The sequence below is a fragment of the Triturus cristatus genome, chromosome 2_2 (genome assembly GCF_964204655.1).
Source record: "Triturus cristatus chromosome 2_2, aTriCri1.1, whole genome shotgun sequence".
Lineage (NCBI taxonomy): Eukaryota > Metazoa > Chordata > Amphibia > Caudata > Salamandridae > Triturus > Triturus cristatus.
Genome location: NC_140582.1, coordinates 390028415 through 390040963, shown reverse-complemented (window position 1 = coordinate 390040963; position 12549 = coordinate 390028415).

The window sequence follows — 12549 nt, the reverse complement described above, 5'->3', positions numbered from 1 at the left end:
GCTATGGGGAGATGAGGGGCACTTGTGGCGTGAGGCAGTGAGGGAATCTGAGGAGGAGGTCACTAGGGGGGCCATGGAGGGATGAGGGGCACTGTTGGAAGGTGGTTGTAATGGTATTTACGGAGAAAGAGGTTATTAGTGTCGCGCCAATAAAGACTTTCGCATCAGCGCTAAAGCCGGCCCTGTCATGGCCTTTCTGTTTTTGTTTATTTAATTAGCAGTCGGGTCATAAGGGCTACTGTGGAACATACTTTAAAGTGCATGCTAATTATATTTACTGCTATATTCAATGTTTTAAGTTTGAAGGTGATTTTACTAATGTTTTTACTGGGAAAAAGCAAAGTGGAGCCCGATGGTGCCTGATATGGGGCTGGGGCCCAAGGTCAGCTGTGAGATAAGGTACACTGGAGAGAGGAGTGGATAATCACGCTTGTAAGGGAGAGCGTTGCCGAGTCCGGGGTCAGGTGGAGGTAGTAATGAAGAGGTATTCTCCCTGAAGGCTCGCACAGAGGGAGCCTGTAAGGGAGTGCGTTGCAGAGTCCGGGGTCAGGTGGAGGTAGTAATGAAGAGGGATCCTCCATGAAGGCTCGAACAGATGGAGCCTGAGTAGTATCACTTGCCTGATACTCCCACCTCAGAAACCTCCTCTTCCCATCAAAGGAACATTACATGGAAAGTGATAATATTTAGAAAGAGATTTGGAAAAGAGTGAGTTTTACTGGTCCTATTTTTCTTGTTTCTTCTGAATATTCAAGGAGTGCCGCAGCGCCGGAACAGTTTGTCCCGGGTCTTGGATAGAGTTGAACAAGTTCCCATGGCCCTCACAACTGTGTTTAAGGATTTTGATCATAATGTGTCGCCCCTCCATGTGTTTTAGCTTTGGGCCCCCAGGCAGGCTGTGCGCCATGTGTGTGCTGAGGCTGCTGTGAAGGAGAGATGCACTATTACAACCTGGTTTTGGGTACCAAGAGCACATGTCTTTTCATTCCCAGGGAGTTGGTTGCTGCTGCTTGGAAGTAATGACAGGGAGCGACCCCTGGTTGTTGCCTTAGGACCACCAGAGTGGGCTTTGTATCCGGTCTGTGTTGGCAAGGTGGAGCTGACTGACCCCTTTGTGCTGCGTTTAGTTTTAAGGGCACACAGTGAGTCATTCCCTGTGAATAATTAATTTGCTGTTTTTGAAAGATAAAGAATCACAGGCTTCGACACTGTTAAGTTGGTTGTGGGTCCACAGAGCACATCACATTTGTGCAGGTCCCCACTGCTTTAATAGGGGGGACCATGATGTATGGTCATTTAATGTCAGCTGTAGATGAAGGTTACATGAACAGTGTCATGTATGTGCATGTTTGCATTGTGTTGAGGGGATTACCAGGTAATTGTTCACGCAGCTCTCTGATGGATGTCACATGCGGTTTTTCTGAGTCCCCAGATAGATCATGCAGTCTGTGTGTTCTCTTTTGTACTGCCAGTCACCGCTGTATTCAACTGTGTAACCCTTGGACCGTGTCATGTATGTGCATGTATCTTGCATGATCAAGGTAACTATTAGCGGCGATACTACGTGTCTCTCGGACCTCTTTGAAGTGCATGCCCCCACTTTTATAGTATTCCAATGCCGAGCTGTGCCCCTGAAAAGTCAAGCTTAGGCAACTGGATAAATAAACAAAAAGATCACTGCTGCTTGGAGGGTAAGCACTTTTTTTTATAGAAGCACACAACTTTTGCACAATCAAAACAGGCACTCCAGCTCCTAATATGTAGGCGGAGCCAAAGCCCCTCCCCAGTAAATATTGCACAATTGTCTGACGGCAGCTGTGTGATGAAGCCACATTGAAAAGGACTAGAAAGCAGATTGAAAGATATTTTATTATTAATCAGTGACGTTAGTTTAAAAAAATCCTTTTTTGTTTCATTATATCTCACATTTATTTTCACACTATTTTTACCGGAAATAAAAAATGTCTTTTAATTTAACAACTGGGTTTTGTAAAAATGTACTGGGAGCAAAGAAATATGAAGCTATAAAAGGCTCACACTGCTGAAGGTGAACACCTATTAGCTGAGAAGGAAAGGTATTTTGTTGTTCACCCACGCTAATATATTTTTGACAGTAAGTGCAATATATTGGAAGTTGTAGAAAGCATCAAGTCACATTTTCTTCTTCACCAGCGCGCACGCTAAGTGACACGTCATCATGCGTGGATGCTGTTAGTGGTGCTGTTGACCTGGATGTTAATGGCAGCTCTTCTTCGCTGTCTTTTTGCTTCCCAACTCCAAAAAGTACGTTCATGGTTTAAGTTGAGGTGCTTGGTCATTTTGGATGTGCCAAAAATATTTTCAGTTGTGCCTGGAATTAATTTTTGAGCACAATGAAAACATAAGAAGTGTGCAGCAAAAAGATTAATGTTCCTTTTCCAAATGAAAACCCCAAACAATGGATTTCAAAGGAAATGTATTTGTATCCTTCACTCCCTCAATCTCCTAATCAGTCACTGTTGTTACTGTCAGGTACCACTGAGGTGATGATGGTACTGTCTTCTGAAGAGGCCCTTGTGTTTCAAGCTGCAAATCCATTGCAGACTTAAAGAAATCTGGAGCTAATAATCTGGGAACATTCCACAGCTAAGCATCTGCAAAATATTGACGTTTGCAATGGTTTACAATGGGGGCAGGGGTGATTCTGGTTCATGGAAAGAATATTTATAAATTATTCAATACAATTCACAGTTTCATCATGTTAAACCCCATAAACCCACCTGTGCCCACAGAGACAGGGAGAAGTCTGTGTTTTCTATTTTTAGCTCGTAAGCTTCAGTTCAAATCCTGCAGATTTTAGGCTGATACAAATTGGTATTCAATGGTGAAAACGTAATACTTATTTTTTCCAGTAAGTAAGAAATTAGAAGACTTCTTTGTTCTGTGATCTTAACTAGTAGAAAAAGACCTTTAATTTATGCTAATAAATTCAGTTTCTCTTAAAATAAATGGTTACGTCACGCCAAGTCTCAGGTTGGTGATTACAATGCCATAGTGAACTCAGCTAACCACTGCAAGAGTGATGCAAACTCATCCACCTGGACCATGAATAGGTAGACAGAATTCCTTTCTCACACCCCTTATAAAGCAACAGGACTTGCGGTCACTGGTCATAGTCTTTTGAGAGAGCCAAAAACAAACAAAAAAACGTTATTTTGATTTCCATCTTCCCACAGCCGTACTTTCTAAACACTTTGTATTATTCATTTTCCAGAACCTATTCTTTGGAAACAGGATTGCTGATGAAACTGACCACCACTGTGAGTAGTTGAAGCTCCTTCTCTGCAAGCAAATGATCCTGGTGTGGTTGGAAGCAGGTCTTGCCTGCAGACCAGACCCAACAGCCATCTCCCTCTTAACAGGACAGAGGCCACACTCAGCAGAGATGGGATACTTGGTAGTGTGTCTGATCCTTGTTGCAGACAACTGAAGGTCATGGGTAGTGGCAAATATGTCTCAGTTTTAAGAAAGCATCTTTAGACATTGATTCAACTACAGGGTAAACTGGGGTTTGGGGAGGGGGTAAAAATCAAACAGATTTATTTCTCCCCTTTTTTAATTATTTTCTCCCCACTTTTCTGTACACCCCCTTCTGGTTTGAATTCTCTGCTCTGTCGTTTTTGCTCCACCACACCGTTACAACGAAAGATAGGAATGAGAAATCTTGGAGTTACTCTTTTAACGTTCTTCAATCCTTTGTAATGTTTCACTCACAAATCAATAATGTCCTCTATCCCTTACCTTTGTCTCAGTTGCATGTGGAGATTATGCAAATAATAGCCTTACGTGGTGTCTCTTTTCCTTTACTTACCAGAATATAGATGTATTTAGCTGAGCCCTTGAAAATGCTTTAGGTGTCATCTGAATTTGTGCATATGGATGGAATATTTCATTAATGCTTGCAGCTGTCTCCCGGTAAGCTATGAGAGTGAACCTCATATCTCCACCACTTCCTGATCTTTGGTTGTCTCTGCTGTACTTTCTCAAATTGTGAATGCATAGATCTGTCTCTCTCTCCCTCTCTCTCTCAAACTGCAGCATAAGCTTTTACTTCCTAAATCGTGTGACTACCATGACATGCCTTCACACGAACTGTGGTGAGCAAAGCCCTTGCCTCACTGGAACCGCACAATATATGTTCGTCAAGACCTATATTCTCAAGCGATTCACACTTCTTGCTACACCATGCACTTCATGAAATGCAAGAACAAGAAAACAACCTCCCAGCAAAACATGAAAGCTAAACTCCATCCTCCACTCTCCTCACCAGAGTTTAAATTGTGCAGGATCTGTAGAGCTAAATTGCCCATACTTTATAATTTAACAAAAACAGCTCCGCTATGTTTGGTTAAAAGACAACCATCCCATACCCGTTAATTCTGACAATTGAGATGCCTCCGCTGAAATGGAAGGGAGGGAGATTTCTCTGCTGTGAAGCTGAGTGAGGGAAAAAACAGAACCAATCATTCTTGATTTAAAGAATTCAGTGCACACCTCTACAAAGAGATCCTAAATAAAATATACTAGGATTTTTTTTGGGGGGGTAAAAACCAGCCCCTGCTGCAGACCTGTGGTGGCCGGTGGAAAATGGACTTACAACCAACTCCAGTAGGCACTGCCTAAAATTTGGGAGGATGACATCCTTTTCGGCCCAAATTCAGCAGGTGACAGCTGCCTGCTTCGGCAGATTGAGAAGTTTGCGAAAATCTTTACATCTGCTGCCAGAGAATTGCCGTCGGCTCGTAGTCCATGCCACTGTGACTTCTCGGCTGGACTACGCAAGCGGCCTTTACTTGGGCCTACTGGTCTACCTTGTTAAGAAACTTCAAATGGTTAAAAAATGCGGCAGCGAGATTGATTAGACGTGTTCTATTCCAGCATCATATATCTCAAGGAACTACATTGGTTGCCGGTAGCCAAAAGAATCAAATTTAAGGCCTTAAACCTAGCTTTCTGGTCAATCCATGGAACTTGCCCCAGCTACTTGAAACAACGGCTAGGGACTTACAAGCAGACTCGCTCACTGAGGTCTAATTCTCCAAACCTGCTTTGTACCCCACAAGTTAGGAAAGCCCGGTTGGGTGGCAGATCTTTTACGCTCGTGGCGTCCATGTTATGGAACTCCCTGCCTAATATTTTGAGCCAGATCGTCTCTGAACCACAATTCAGGAAAGAAACCAAAACATAGCTTTTTAGCCTGAATTAACATTCTTTGAGCTTTGGCTGTTGCGTGACTCTTGCGTGCCACCTGTTGCCATAGCGCTGGGACACCTCTATTGGAGGTAGCTGTTCGAGCTCTACAAATGGCTGTATTATTATTATGTATGTGTGTAAGTAAAGAACAATATTTAATAAACATTCCACATAGATCAAATTACAAAAAGTTTAACACAATTTGATCAATAAATAACACATAATAGCCTGAGACAAATGCAGGCAGAAACTTATAATTTGATATGATCAACAGAAGGAAATTATGAAGATGTGTTGTAGTGCACACCTTTTACGGTTGTAGACATAGCCAACACATGTTTCGTTGAATGACAACCTTTTTAAGGTGTAACATATTGATAAATAACAGCAAAGGCCATCTGAATATAAACATTATAGTCAACTATGATAGTGCAGATGGAATATAAACTTCGTATCATGCAGAAAAAGAAGATACAAATAATTAAAAAAACATTTTGTGCCATTGTTAGTTTGAAAAAGCCACTGCATGAAGAAAAGACCAAATTCGGAGAAAGAATAAGGAAAGATAAAGATAAAAGATCAGTTAAAGGAAATAGGTTTCATGTGCCGAATATTAGTGAGGATAAACAGAAAATTGGTAGAGAAGAAAAGGGCATACCAGCCATTACACATCCACAAACTTAAAAGGACACCACAGGTGAAATTGAGAATAGGTAACAATTATTCAAGATGGTCGCTTAATTGAGTTCTCTTATATGATGTCGGGAGTTTATAATGCGAAAAATATAATTTGTTTTCTGTTAGTGATATAGGGGCTCATTAGGATGGTGGATGGAGGCACATTTGCGGTGCTGGGGGTGTCGGAAAATGTCCTTTTTTACGATGGGCAAAGATAGCCCATTTTCCGTCCGCTGCGGAGTCTCTGGATCTGCCAGAATTCGCCTTCTGCACCGGTAGATGACGGAGCCAATAGAGAGGGACCGCCGTGAGGAATGCGGTTACGACCGATGGACACATCATGATGCCTCAAACAGCCCATCACACCACAGTGGAGAATCCGGCCATTCGGGTACAGCGGAAGCACTACTGCGGATAGCGAATATTGAATCCCGGGCACCTCCATGTGGTCCTGACCGCTGGGCAAACGGCGGTCTTGGGTCTTTCTGCAGCAATTATGACCGCCCCTGACAGATTCTCCGCTTTTCCAGTGGTGCATCCTGGAATCCGACCCCCACAGTAGGATATTTCAGGCAGTGCATCCTGATCTGACCACTGGTTTTCCCACGGTACCTGTGGACGGTAACTTTCTGCTACCATGGCGGTCGGAATGCTTTTCCGCCCGCCATCATAATCAGCCCCCATAGTGTCCTGAAAAAATGCAATAAGATCGGATATTAAAGAAGGAATGATATTTTGAATGCCATTAAATGTGAGTAACAGTGCGGGACACAGTAGAGTGAGTAACAGCCAATAAATACATCATAAGGATTAAAACCCTGAAAGTTATTTTAAAGTTTGAGGTCAGTCCTGTAGCGACATAGTCCTGCCTTAAAAGAAACAAGAAGCAGAAAGAGCCACTCACTGGATTATATACTTTATGATGTTCTGCAAAATAATAACGTTAGGGAGCATATTTAAAATACCACGTTAACAAAAATAATCAAAACAGAGCAATATGTTGTTGAGCATCCTACGGATTCAGACACCCAGGAAAGTTTGCACTGTACAGGAAAATGCCCGCAGGAGTAAAGGGATGGAAACTATACATCTCTTATTTATATTATTAAAGTATATTATTCCAATAACATAAGTTGGTAAGATTAGAAACAGTGAGTGATAGTCTTAACTTTATCCAATGTAATTTAGGCAACATGCTTATCCTTGTACAGCATGGATGAAAAGGTCAGGCAATAATGGAACTAACAGCTGCCTATAAACAAACAACCCTTCACAACTCCAAAACTTTGAATATGGAAATAAAATTACCATAAAGAATGTATTTTATGATATGGAGCGGTAAACACACATACAGGCAGCAGCTGATAATCATGAAGAAACTCATTGCGGCACCGAGTCTATGGTGAAGAGTGAGACTCTGTCAGCCACACGTGTTTCAGAATGAGGCTATAATCCCCATATCATAGAAACAGAGATAGGGATTTGCCAAAAAAGTGTTTGGAGGCATGGGGGTCATCTTGGAAAGGGGTGCCGCTAGTACAGAATCAGGCATGTAGTATGAATACAACATACTGTGTGATTGGAACTGTTGATTTCACTATCTATTTCAATGTTGTAAACAAACCATATAGAGTAAATAATAAAAGAAAAAACTATCTGCATATATTACAATTTAAAAAATCATAATCACAAAGTCTAATAATACAAACTGTTACAGAAAGCTATGCACCTAACAAATTAATTTGTGCAAATTTGGAATGACATGTGAAGTGAGAGCCAAATTAACTAGATATAAAAATCCCTTCCGTCAAGAAATACATGATTTGGCTATGAGGACTATATTGATTTTGCATACGTTGGAAAAACTATTGTAGGTAAGCATTATTTTACCCAAAAACAAAGAACAAATAGTAAAAAACGGATCTGCATCTGAAAAACAAGAAATATTGTTGCTCATGTTCCAAAGTCATATTTTAATCTGCCAGAAAATAATGCATTTCTCTATCATGGTTGTGGCCCCTATCAGCTGCCTGTAATCTCACAACCAATTGGGCCTCTGATTTGCCACATTTAATGCAGTCATGTGGTTTAGGTTGGAACCAAGAGTTAGTTGCAGGAGTGGTCCAAGGGGATAAAAAACAATGACACACCTTGCACCTACAGATGGTACTTCTCTTATACGTTATCTTAGGTTTATCTCTAATATAGCTTTCTATCTCATTCTCCATAAGCAAAATCTTCAAATGTCTTAGAAAGATCTTATAAATTGTTGCAGGGATTCTGCTCATGCACAGAACTATGCGCAGGAAACCAGGACCTCCGTGTATTGTTGTGTACCAAAAAAGCCACCTCAGTGCCCAGAACCCCAATTTGACTAGCATTAGTGTCTCACTCGTTCTCCGTACTACAGCGAAGCTCCCAATGATTAGACAACCTAGAACATGCGACTTAGTAAACTCTCAGGAATAGTGGGAAAAAAGAACACTCTTTCGTTCACACTCATACTTGTCCACAACGTGAGTAATCAGAGACACTTTATAGTTTAAAATGTTTATTTTTAGCTAATGTGCTCTAAGATGCAGTACTCTAGACAATACGAGCAGCATAATGCATAAAGCAATATATTTAGCATTGTTACAATTCCATAAAGCACAAAGGAGGAAATCATGTTATAATGACAGTGGAAACAGGATTATAGCCCCCTTTACCACCCTCCCCGTGCTCATGAGCTAGTTTAGAATAATTATAGAAGACCTCTGGGCTTTGTCAGCGAGACCCTATACCTATGAGATCAGGTGCAGTGATTTACATCTCAGGATCAGCACAGCTCTTCTATGTTGGGAAGCTTTTCTCCAAGTGCCTTCTCATGCATGTAATTAAAAGCACCCGAGTTTCAGTTGGCCCGCTGTGCTTCATGTTATGTCTATGTGCGTGGGACTGACCAAAGTGAATCAACAGCATACATTGTTATTCGACCTTCAACAGGCTGTATAGACAGAAATCGTGGTGCCTGGCTGGATATGTGAAAGGCAGACAGTTCTCACGTGAAGCAGAGCCAGCAAAGTATTTCACAAGAACAGAGCCATGTAGTGTTGTGCGCAAAAGTGGCAGAGTGGCAGCCAAGCTTATATTACTCAAGCTAACTTAGCAATGTCTGCTGTTAACCCATTTCCTCACTACTCCATTCCCTTGGTCGGACCAACGGACAGTGGACTCAATAGAACACAGAGTTCAAGTAAGAGTGAGCCAGAATTAAGAGCAGCAGTCATATTTGGACAAAGAGTCAAGTGGTGCACTAATTTGGGCATAAAAAAATCATATTGAGAGAAAAAGGTGAAAAAAGAAAAACCAATACAAAAATATCTGGTAGATGATGGAATTCATCCAGGTTAATCCATTAAGGTGTATGAGCCGTAAATTGCAACAGCCTCCAAGAGGAAGTTATACATATCGTCAGAAAAGAGAGTATCCATCCATTCCAGCAAAGAGAACGAACATACATGTCCATCAACAATGGGAGCATCTAGCACCATCAGTTGACAACTTGCGTGTTCCACAAGAAAAGTTAGTTGTAGGAAATCATGTGCAGCTGCACAGACATCCCATTCAGCAAAAACTCCAAGCGCAGCCGCGCAGGCCATAATCCCAACACCAGAACATTCCAGCTCATGCGCCACTAGAGGACTCATTAGCAGGTCATAATCAGGAGACACCATATTGGAGAGGCAAAGATCCATTGCCCATTCAAGCGAACATTCCAGGCAGTGGACGACTGGTTGCACGTAAGTGAAATAACTAAAATGGAAGGACAATCCATAAGCCACGCTTAGAGTGGCCAGTGGCACAGTACCATAGCATTCAAGTATACGACAACGGAGCAGTAGCAGCCAGTCCCGGCTGTGTGGTGCCACAGGAAGAGCATCCATTTCGGAGCAAGCAAATTAACAGCAGGACTCCAGCGGCTAGTGCAAGTAACAGCGGCAAGCCACCGAAGACGCTGGAAAAAATAGAATGGATAAATGCTGTTATGACACCAAATATAGTTTGAAAATAGGTCACAAGGCCAGAGCCCACAGCCTTAAAAAAATGGGCAATGCCTGTTGTGTTAGAAGAGTGGAAGTTATTGTGAATCAACGCCCCAAAATGTAGTGGGAGATCGGTATTAAGAAGCGCATGTACCTCTGTACAGGTGTTAGCCACGTGAAGGACAAGGTCTCGCAGGCAGATGTGAGAGCAACTTCTTTTAGGGACAATAATGCTCTTATTCTGCTCAATTTGCTGAACTCTGCCTTCAAGGTTGGAATGGAAGGACAAATCGAGATGTCGAACCTCCCATGCAGGGGTGGAAAAAGCAAATTTTTACAGCTAACCACATGCTGCGAGACTGTTACAATGTAAGGGATGCCAGCAAGCATGCAGCAGCAATCTTCCTTATTTAAAAGCAAATAGATACCGTTTGCAAGCAGGGTAAATTTGGTGTGATAGCTGGTACTGGATGACCCTTTAAAATACACACCAGATTTGGTGCCGATAAATTACATGCGCCGTGCAATTGTATATTCTTACACACAAGAGAATGATCTCGCGAGGAATCACATGATTCCCCAGAGAGATACACCTCGTTGTCATCCCGCAAGCCTCTGTATGTTAATGATAAGGCCAAACATCGAGAAGAAATGCACTACCTAAAGGTTCATAGCGTCCCAAGGGATAATGTTTCATACATGAACTAAATTTAAACAAGGAAAATGGCAAAGTTATTACCCCATGGATGAGCCACACTGCAGAATTAGTTTCAGCAACTAAAAAAGGCAAAGGTTCTAATTTTTCAATATGTAACAGATTGTATGTGGAATCTATCATGGACATAAACTGCTGTCCATCTGTCAAGTTAAATGGCGTAAATAACGATGACATGTTCATATAATCCCATGGAACTTTCCCCATTTTCAAAGTTTGCAATGTCCAGGCAAACTGCATAATTGAATGCCATGATACAAAACAGATACTTCACCATGAACAATATCCACAACAGATAAAACAACATTGTCTAATGTGTAAATACGGGAAGAAAGAGTGTTAATACTATTCTCAACAACAGCAAGCACTTTTTCTAAATTAGCTTGGTCTATTAACCTTAGACGTGAAGCAGCTTCAATTCGGGACAGCTTCCAGGTTTCCTTATAAGTGGCATAAATAAATCTTTTTGATCTAGGACCAGCAGGCCCTTTTATAAAATCAGTCACGTCAATGTCACCTGACAACAACGACACATGATGTTTAACTGACTTAAGATTCGAGTGTTGCAACCAATTTTGACATAATTTTCCTACTGAATAGGTAGTAACTGAATGGGAGTTAGAAAACGTGTATCCGGTCGATCCTGAATGTATCCTGGGGCCTTGCCTAGAAAACCGCATTGGCAAGAATCTGAACTTGTTTGCCAAACCAACCAATCCTGGGGGTCCAGACTAGAGATATTAAAAGTATTATTGGGAAGCAACAATTGCAAATCCTCAATGGCCAAATCAGCATGATTATCCCAGGTGTCATAAGGAGCCAGTGTAAGTATTTTAGGTGCATTTCTTTGTTTTGCAGTGGCCAAACCTAAACAGGTTGTTTGATAAATCGAACATTTAAAAAATAGGATTTGTTTTGGGATAAGGCATGCACAATACAAAGCTTCAGCGCCTTGCACCTGCCAGAATTTAGAACCCCAAACAGACTTAAGATGTACAGTATCCTTCCTTCGCTCATAGCCACCCACTGCCAGTTGATCAATAAAGAATTTGGAATACACTAATTTAGTGTGGGTGAGAATGACCTTAGAAGTGGATGTAGTATTCAATTTAAAATAAAATGAATCCGGGTTGGAAATATTGAAATCAGTGAAATATACAAATCTTTTCAAAAGAGTTTTCGAACTGCCTTCAATGGGAGCTGGGCAATGTTCCCTTTGTGTGTAAATAAAAACATTTCTAAATGTACTAGCTTTATGCAGGTAACCATGGCCAAAATGGTGGTAACAACATAAATCAGCATCATTTGCAGTATTTAAGTACAAATCCTCAGCATCAAATGCAGCATAATACTTTAAATCAGAAAACAAAGATTCAACGGCTTGTACGTCCCAATCATCAGAGCGTATATTCTGTTTCACTACATCCCCCATAGAAACACGAAGTACATTGGGAACATTAACCACCTCTGTGGGACCATGGATTTGGAAGTTCACTGCATCCCACACTATTCCATCCGCAACAGGCCGGGCAGAGATGTTGACAAAAGTCTGGTCCCTTTTCATGATGTACGATGAGGAGTGTGGTGCCAAAGTTCCATCAATTATTTGAACTGCAGGGCGTTCAGTGAGGTAGTGACCATTTATTAAAAGGAAGAAAAATGACACAAATGCAATCGACATGAACAAAAAAATGGCGATGAGCACCAACCAAATGTATGTCCAAGGAGGAACAAAATAATTTCTTCTAAACCAGGTGACAAAAATAGAAAATTTGGAGAGGGGACTCGATGTGGAGTTAGAGTCAAAGGAAAAACACGACTATTTCAGTGTGTTGTCTTTCAAACCAGGCAATGACTCTGTAGCGGGATACGTATATTCAGTTTCTTCATGAAGACTGC